General features: G+C 36.1%; 2 long non-coding RNA genes across 3 annotated transcripts; both read right to left on the bottom strand.

Annotated features, from left to right (window-relative positions):
- Nucleotides 1–743: 743 nt before the first annotated feature.
- LOC121972879 lies at nucleotides 744–1381 on the bottom strand. The gene is made up of 3 exons (XR_006109351.1): nucleotides 1186–1381; nucleotides 893–995; nucleotides 744–786 (listed from the first exon to the last, which is right to left on the bottom strand). It is a non-coding gene; the product is annotated as an uncharacterized LOC121972879 (long non-coding RNA).
- Nucleotides 1382–1465: 84 nt separating this feature from the next.
- Nucleotides 1466–2592, bottom strand: LOC121972941. Of its 2 annotated transcripts, XR_006109353.1 has the most exons (3): nucleotides 2070–2234; nucleotides 1929–1986; nucleotides 1466–1539 (listed from the first exon to the last, which is right to left on the bottom strand). It is a non-coding gene; the product is annotated as an uncharacterized LOC121972941 (long non-coding RNA). The 2 variants fall into 2 exon arrangements; XR_006109352.1 differs by lacking the exons at nucleotides 1929–1986; nucleotides 2070–2234 and adding an exon at nucleotides 2443–2592.
- Between the last annotated feature and the right edge of the window lie 6676 nt (nucleotides 2593–9268).

Consider the following 9268-nt stretch of genomic DNA (forward strand, 5'->3'; position numbering starts at 1 on the left):
TGATCACATAGGTGATACTTCGATTAACCGGAGTTGAGCTCACCCAAACCTATCTCCAACCTTCTCCTTGAGCAGACTTCCTCCCTGGCTTCTTGTCCCTTAAACGTTGTGCTCATTCTTCTCACTACAACAAAAACCTTCATAGACATCGGTTTTCTACCGGTGTCTATTTCATTTTCGACCGATGTCTATGAAGTCGATGTTAAAAGTCTGCCATTTTAGACATCGGGTTAAAACCGGTGTAGTATCACTTAACGACACCGGTCTTCGAATCGGTTATTAACCGGTATAGTATCACTTAATGACACCGTTTCATCAACGGTGTAAAACCGATGTAATATTGTATGTTAATAACACCAGTTTTGGCAGTGGTAAATGACCGATGTAATATTAGTTAATAACACCGGTTTTGCAGCGGTGGAAGACCGATGTAATATGTATATTTTTTAACAGCACAGATTTGATTTCCGAAACAATGAAAAACCGACAATAACAAAAAAAAATACACAAATATTCATAAATTATACAAATATTCTTCATTCAATAATATCCATAAAATACACAAATATTCACAAATTATATAAATAATCTTCTTACAACAATATCTATAAAATACCCAAACATTCTTTTTACATCAAAAGCTAGCTAATAGATATCAAAATCAAGGTAGAACATTCTTTTAACACATCAAGGTAGAACTGCACTTCAAATGTAATCTAGCATGCATTCAGCCCACTCGAACCGCACTTCATCAATTTCAACTCTGGAGTACTTGAGATTTGTAAACTGTAAAAACATATAAATCCACCATATGTCAAATAACTAAAACAAATGTATACATGTATCAAATAAAAAATATAAGATCACAAGTGCTTGTCATAAACATGCTTACCAGCGTGTTGAAACCTATTATGTGAATGGTGGCTTCGAATGAACTTCACGAGCAAGGCCAAAATTTGCTATCTTCACAAAGTCCTTGGTTACCAATAAGTTCTCTGCAAAGGTTATAATCTAGTTTAATAGAATGCTAACTTCACCAGAATAATTATAGGTGCATAAATCACATTTAACAGAATAAATGCTAATCCTAGATAACAACGTTGTAGGAATAGATCTGTTAAGAGCACACAAATGAATCTTTATAGGGATATTTGGTCAAAAGCGGAACTAAAGAGGTACACCTACCTCCCATGTCAATAAGTCACTTCCTCGAGTTGGATATGGCTTTTGCAAATCTAGCTCCATATAGAAGGTGTAGAGTTTGATATCTTGAAGCTGCAAATCCAATCAGAAGTAGGATTAGCGTGGTAAGCAAGACATTGAAAATCCCATTAATAGACACATATTGGCCATGAGAACCCTTGTTCTTGTCATTGAAATAAGGTGAGGTAGTTGTCATGCCTCCCAAACTTGAATTAAAAGGATATGGGAGAAGACCCCTAAATCCTTCATTTATCCATTGAACTTCCTTAATGTACGAAGGCATAAAAAATGAAGAAGGATAACGATGCCATTCACTTCCGATGCAAAGCATAGTCTCTGTGCATAAAGGCAAGAATTCCATCAAATTTAAAACTATAATCTAATCAAATAATATGCGTAATCAACCAGACTTTCAAAACAAAAATTGTGAATAAAGAAAAAATTTGATCACCTTGAGCATCAATTATGTAGAATTATTTTTCATTTTTGTTTCCTTTTATTCTAAACACTAATAAAGGTACATAAGAACACTGAAAAAGTAATGATGATCCTTCGAAAAGAGTAGGTAGAGATGTTGCATCTTAAAACTTGATATTGAATTTACTACAAACAGGATATTCTAGTTCAAAATAAAAAAAAATTACCATTTCAAATAACATCGTGATGGCCCAAGTGTTTATATATTTCCAAAGGCATGAATCACTCATTAAGTATAGAGAACGTACGACTATGGGATGCACACAATATAAGGCCAAGAAAAATGGGTCTTAGTCCCTTAGCAATCTGTGTAGATAGACAAGAAGAAATCAAACATAGTATAGTTACTTGCTTAAACAATGAACCATATTAAGAAAGGGAGAACATACCATCACAATCAATGAGTCTTCCACTGCATACTTATTGCGAAAAAGATCCGAGAAACTATCAATAATAGCAGTTGCTACAATGCAAATAAGTGGATATATTGGATAGATAAATATGTGACACAGTAAAAGATCTAGGAAACTATCAATGAAAGTCGTTGTTGCGATGCCGATAAGTGGATATATTGGATAGAGAAATCTATGACACAGCAAATTAGCCTAGCATAAGACCTAAATTAAGATGTGCATTTATGATTTGCTTACATATCTTGATGAAGATACGTATGCAATGTTAGACAAGATAGTAACTATCATATACAACTACGGACTGAAGAACAAAGTTTGTCAATATGATCCTTCACAATCTATCACTCACCTGGAAAGTAAGTTGACCATTCGCATCACGGCTAGTGCCACATTTCACATTAATAAATTTAACAAAATCATCCAACTCCCGTTCAACCTCATAATCTTCACCAGCTTTGTTTTCCTTGGGAAAAAACTTCAAGGTAGGATAACCACTAACTCCATACCTGAAATGCAGAAGGCATCCCGCTTAACAAACTAATTTCAGAATGACAAAGTTGAAAATTCTGATCCTCCCACATAGGAAATGACTAAATAGTCTTTAGTATAGTGAATTTTTAGAAGGAATCATTCATATCAAACCAAATTATTGCTAACACCCTATCATAGTAAGGATGATATACCAAAAAAAATGACTGAAGAGGACTTCATCATGATAATTTGAGAAATAATAATGATTAAGCACAAAATATAGTAGGTCATAATGCACATTTTTCACACAATTTTCATGTTGGATGAATGTTAGATAAGGTTGGAAGCATTTTAGCATTACACTTCTTCTCAAACAAAAAGACTAACACATATATGTCTATGCAAGTGGATTAATCAAGTTACTAAAAGACGGATTAAAGCTGTAGGTGGGGGATCAACAGAATTTAGTGTTTCATAGAGGAAAATACTCAGTTTGAGAAGCCAACAGAAATAAAATAAACACTTAGATTTACTTCATCAATCCACCAAAACCAACATTCAATTCAATTTCTCCAAGTTACATCTAAAAACAAATTCAAGTTTATCTAGCACTGGGGGCAGTATAAAGGACTATGTAAACAATTGCAATCCCGGCACAAAAAAAAGGGATCAGCAACTTGCAGGATCATAAAACCAAAACCATTAAAGTATCTGAAAAGGGAAAATTTCTATGTATCTGTTTTAGCTGTAAATCTCAACTATCTAGGTCATCTTATTACGACTAGGATTACGAAACACAACAGTGACTGGAAAACTCTAAGCAGAAGAATTCTGCGAAAGAGAAAATCGACTAAATGTAGATTTCATTGTTAGCTACTACACAAGCATCCACACTCAAACGAAGATATACAGTACACGTACCTCCTCTACAGAAGCCTCAAGCTCCTTGATATGTCGTTGCTCCGACGCGCCCCAAATAGCCTTTGGCGGCGTTGTAGTCGCATAGTAATCGTCGTCGTCGTCATCGCCGACATCGACCCACGACTTGGACGTCAGCGGTGCCGGCGCCCAGAAGACTTGTTGTTCCTGCTCCTTCGCTTGATTCTGAGACGCTCCCTTGCTCTTCGACTCCTTGTCCGACTTCTTTTTCTTCTTGAGAGTCTCGAGCGCCGCGAACACGTTGGTACTATTGATCTTCAAGGACCCATCGTCCCTCCTGCTTCCGCCTCCGACCATCTCTCCCTATCGTCGCACCAAGAGAGATCCAGCCTACGGTTTCGAGATCTACCTCAAGCGGAATAAAACCTTCCGAATAAGAAAAAAAATGAACAAAGATTGATGCAAATAACAAATGCAAGATTTGCAACAGCTTGCTGGCAAAAACGAGGTACTTGCGACTCCTGTAACAAAATTTTTGGATGCAAAAAAGAAGATCCCTAGAAGAAATACAACAGAATTGGTCTCCGATGAGAGCTCGACAGAAGTCGAAGAGCAATTAGGGCAAATAAGACAGATCTCGGCAGAATGGAAATTCATGCGACGGAAAAAATTTAAACAAAAAGGGAAAATAACGAATTAAATAGATTCCAAGGAGAAGAAGAAAAAGCAACTACCTCTTTGAGAAGGGGCCCTCTGAGGTCACAGTGATCTTGCTCCCCTGATAACCATCCTGCTTAAGCTGCTTGATGGCCACAATCTAGTTTCCAAGTTCCAGTGTTCAGACGAAGCCGCAAGATGGCAGAAGCAAGGAGGAGGGGAGAAGGAGTGAGCAACTTGCCTGGTCTGAATCGAGTCGCCCTTTGTAGACTCTCCCGAAGCCGCCTTCTCCGATTACATTCGACTCCCTAAAGTTGTGAGTGGGCGCGGCGAGATCTCTAAAGGTGAATTTTCTCACGGATTTGTTCCTCTCGCCGCCGTCGGATGGAGCCGGCTTCTCATTCTCTAGCGCACAGGAAAAAAAAACGTGTTTTGAAGAGAGATCGAATTACGCTGACCAAAAGAAGAGATTTTAGGGTTTAGAGATGGCGGCCACCAGGAGGATCGGCTGTGAAATGCGAACGGGGGCGGGAACGATCGTTGTCTTCGATTCTACACCTCGCTTCTTTCCGACGAGGGCTGAGACAGGGAAAACAGCTTAAGTGAGTAAAAGCTCCGCTGTTGTCGCCAACTTGCCCTTTTAACTGTGAGCATTTCTATAAAATGAAGGGCTCCTCTTCTCAACCTAAGGGTGGAGTTGGAGGAGATGCGGTGTGGTTGGACGGAGAAGTAAGGGCATCGTGTCTTGATCTTGATCGGAAGAGGAAGGGGCGTCGATCTAGGAAGGAGAAGAGGGAGATGAGGTTGAGAGAGATGGTCGGAGGTTTAGGTTTAGGCTTAGGCGAGAGAGATGGTCGCGTGGAGGAAGGGGCGCGATATAGATTTAGGTTTGGAGGGAACTTCACAATGTTGCAAATTTTGGCTGTGGGAATATTAAAATATTTTATTTTGGTTCTTTAATACCGGATTTTAAAAACCGCAGTTAAAATCGGTGTCTATTAACGAAAAAAAGGGCGCTCATAGACATCGCCTAAAAACCCGATGTCTATGAGCTAAAATCTGTTCTCATAGACATCGGTTTTTAGAAAAACCGATGTAAAATATTCAAAGACATCGGTTTTTGCTTAAAAGCATTGTTGTTCCACTGATGTCTATGAGGGTTTTTGTTGTAGTGTCTCGTCAACTGATGTACTCTTCCATAGCTTCTTGTCCCTCAGATACACGAGCCCATCAGCTCCCTTCCTGTGTCATCCTTCTCGTCCGCTACATCTTTCGCCCGACTTCTTGTGCTCCTAAGTTTCTGCACACATAGACACAAGACATCAAATACAAATAAGACCTAACTTAACTTGGTTAACCACATCAAAATGACCACGGGTAACTTACAATCTCCCTTTTTTGATGTGCATCAACTAAGTTAAAGTTAGGGTTAAAACAAAATGCAATATAATAAGAGTGAATGAAAATTGCAATGACACTAATCATTTGCAAATAAGTATAGGAATAAAATTTTTAATAATCTCATCTCTTATACATATTTCTCCCCCTTTGATCACATAAACAAATAGAATAAAATAAAATAAATAGTAAACAAATATTTGAAAATTTTTCTAAGGGTACATAACAAGAATTACCAATAGGCTAATATTTTTCAGAAATAAACTTTCAAAGATATTATATTTTTACTAATTAAATCTTTTATTTCAAAAAAATAATTTAAAAATTACTTTTCAGTTTTAAAAATCCCGAAAAGTTTTTGTCCAACTTAAACAGAATAAGGTCGATCGATACAAAAATTTTCACAAAAATATATTATTTAATTTCACATAAATGATTTATTTCAATAGAGCGACCCAACATTTAAAAATAAATCTTTTAAAATATATTTTTAACTCTAAAAACTCTGTTAATTTTCTTATATATGTAATACATAATATTTATCCATAGAAAAAACTAAAGTTTTCAAAAATAATGTTCTCTATTTTTTAATAATAAAAATTTTATGTTTGGTAAAAAATTTGTAATAATTTAGATAATATTCAAAAAAATTCCAAAAAAATATATTATGATAGAGAACAATATGTTTACCATAGAAAAAGTTTTCAAAAATAACTCTACAAAATATTTTTAATTTTCAAAATATTTTTTTGTTAATAAATTCATAGAAAATAACTTAACGATCAAATTTTTTTTTAAAAAAAATTATTTGTAGATAATATTCTCATTTTGTACATATAAAATTTTGATTAGAAAATATGACCAAAAAATTGATAAAATAATTGAATTTGATAAAATAGAATAAATTATGTAAATTATTTTTCTTGCATCCATAAAAGGTACTTTATTGAGCTAAGCATGATTTTGGTATCCAAAATAAATTATTTCCTATTGGATTAATCAAAAAATTTTATGGTATATGATTTCTAGGAATTTTTCTAATTTAGCCCTTGTGAAATCTAAAATACAATTAAGTCTTTCATAATTCTTAAATTTTGAATTTTGAAGAATATTAGAATTTACAAATGCATAGTTATTCTTCATTTTTTCTATTTGTGTTTTTAATTTTTCATTTTCCGATTTGAGGTTATCATACATGTCTAAAGGGCATAAATTTGCTAAGTTTAACTTTAACTTAGCATTTTCTTTTTCTAATTTCACTATATTCTTGGAAAGCATTTTAATGAATTGAAATGAGTTTTCAAGAGGTAATACACGTACTTTACTTTCCTCATGGTCTGATGCTCTCCCTTCGTCACTGCTTTCTTCTGAATATCCTCCCCCTTCATCGATGCTCATCTTTGAGGAACGTTTAGCATCCCTATGGTGGTCTGTCGTTAGGGATAATCTGGCATACTCTTTTAGTTCTGATTCTAATGACGATGATTCATCCCATATTGTCTTCAAGATCTTGTGCTTCGATCTTATTGGTCTTTTGCCCTTATCTTTTTTTTCTTCTTTAGTTAAGGGCAGTCGTCCTTGATGTGCCTTTATTCTTGGTAGTTGTAGCATCGAACCTTCCTTTTGCTTCGAAGGTGCTTTTTCACCTGCGACTTGTTAAGTTTATTAGTTTTAATAAATTTACTAAACTTTCTTACCATTAACGTTGCCTCGTCTTCATCGATGGATGTTTTAGAGTATGGATCATCTGATCCTGCCTTTAGGGAAATGTTATGACTCGGCTTCTTCCTTAATTTTGTACATCTAGATTCATGAAATTCTAAAGTCGAAAATAAATTTTTTAATGAACTTATCTATAGATCTTTTGAAATGTAACAGGAGTCAACTATGGATGTCCATTCTTGGTTACAACATATATGGTTGTCAATCTAAGGCAGATGAAAACACTAGAAAAATCTCCTTTATTGAAGACAGAGAAACTTCTTATACTCTTTGATAGCCCAGAAAGATACTAGGAAATGAATACAGAAGTTGTTATTTATTTCGTAGCTCCAAGGGTCTTTTTATAGCCCTTGGAAAATCCTATCCGTGGCTTGGAGGGGCCTCCAAGGATGTCCAAAGCACCTACAACATGATAAGCTTTATCCACTGATGATAAAACTTTATCTTTAGCGAACGACTATTGAAGGCGCCTCCAATAGGCTAGAAAGCGCCTTGGCACTGTTCATGTGAGAAGCCATCCAAGCCATTGAAGGTGCCTTCCATGAGATAGATTAGCCTCTTAGCTAATATTTGTTCACATAGGTGATGCTCCAGTTAATCGGGGTTAAGCTCACCCGAACTCAACTCTGACCTTCTCCTCGAATAGACTTCCTCCTCAGCTTCTTGTCCCTCGAACGTCGCACCTATCCTTCTCGTCCACTAGTGTACTCTTCCACAGCCTCTCATCCCTAGGATGAATGAGCCCATCGGCTCCTTCCTATGCCATCCTTCTCATGAGCTACGTCTTCCGCCCGACTTTTTATGCTCCTAAGTTCTTACACACTTAGACACAAGGCATCAAATACAAATAGGACGTAACTTAACTTGGTTGACTACATCAAAACTACCATGGGGTACTTACAATCACTATCAAGCTCGTGAACCTGGTTCAAAAATTATACAAAAGGAAGAAGGGGTTCACAAATGAGAGATCAAGAAGGCAATCTAAAAGAAGATGAAGTAATCAAGTCCAAATTCAAGCATGAAGGCCAAGTCATAAGTCACATGTTTCGGATGCAACAAGAAAGGATACATCAAGTCAAACTGTCTGAATATGAAGGAAGCTAAGAAGCAACAGAAAAATAAGGCGCTACAAGCAACATGGGATGAGTCTTCATCGGAAGACTCCTACGAAGAAGACAAGCAAGCAAGATTCCTTGCTCTTCCGGCCCAAGAATGAGTTGCCAAAACTGAGTCTAAGAATAAATCAAAAGTCGAGTTCGTGCAAAACCATGGATCCGTATCCGATTTTGACGATGCCAACTCCACTATAAGTCCGTCATTAGTTAGATTACACAATTTAATTTCATAATTATCTAGAAAATTATCCAAGTCTAATATCTAGGTCAAATCACTCCAAAAGGAGGTCAAATCCCTTAAGGAGGAGACTAACACAAGTCATTTGACTGAGCCAATTCAAATTGTAACTTCAGCTTAAGTCCATCAACTTAAAGAAGAAAATTCCAATTTGAAAACTCAAGTCAAAGAACTTAAGGACACGTTGAAATGGTTCACTTTGGGTTCCAAGAACCTTGATCTGATTCTTGAAAAATAAAGGGTCATATACAACTGATCCAGACTCAAATATAAGGCTAAACATCAATTCAAATCTTTCTTGTCATTAGTGAATTGAACCAATAGAAATCTAGTCCAAGTATGGGTTCCTAAGTCAAATTTGACTAATCAAGTTAAACTTAATCAATATTGGATCCCCAACAATCAAATCCATTACCTTGATAGTGTTGGATCCTAGAAGTCGCTAGAGGGGGATGAATAGTGATTTAAAATTCGAAGCGAGTATACAGCGGAAAATAAAAATCACAACGCTAACACAAACCAGTTTTACTTGGTTCGGAGCCTTTGTCGACTCCTACTCCAAGGCCCGCACTCGTCGAGTGCTTTCGTTGGTTAATTACTAATAGTTCACAAGCAGGATTACAATAGAAAGTACAAGAACTATTAAAATGAAAATACCGACAACAATAAAAAGAACTTGAGCCGCAGGTTGT

The sequence above is a fragment of the Zingiber officinale genome, chromosome 1B, assembly GCF_018446385.1.
Source record: "Zingiber officinale cultivar Zhangliang chromosome 1B, Zo_v1.1, whole genome shotgun sequence".
In the NCBI taxonomy this organism is placed as follows: domain Eukaryota; kingdom Viridiplantae; phylum Streptophyta; class Magnoliopsida; order Zingiberales; family Zingiberaceae; genus Zingiber; species Zingiber officinale.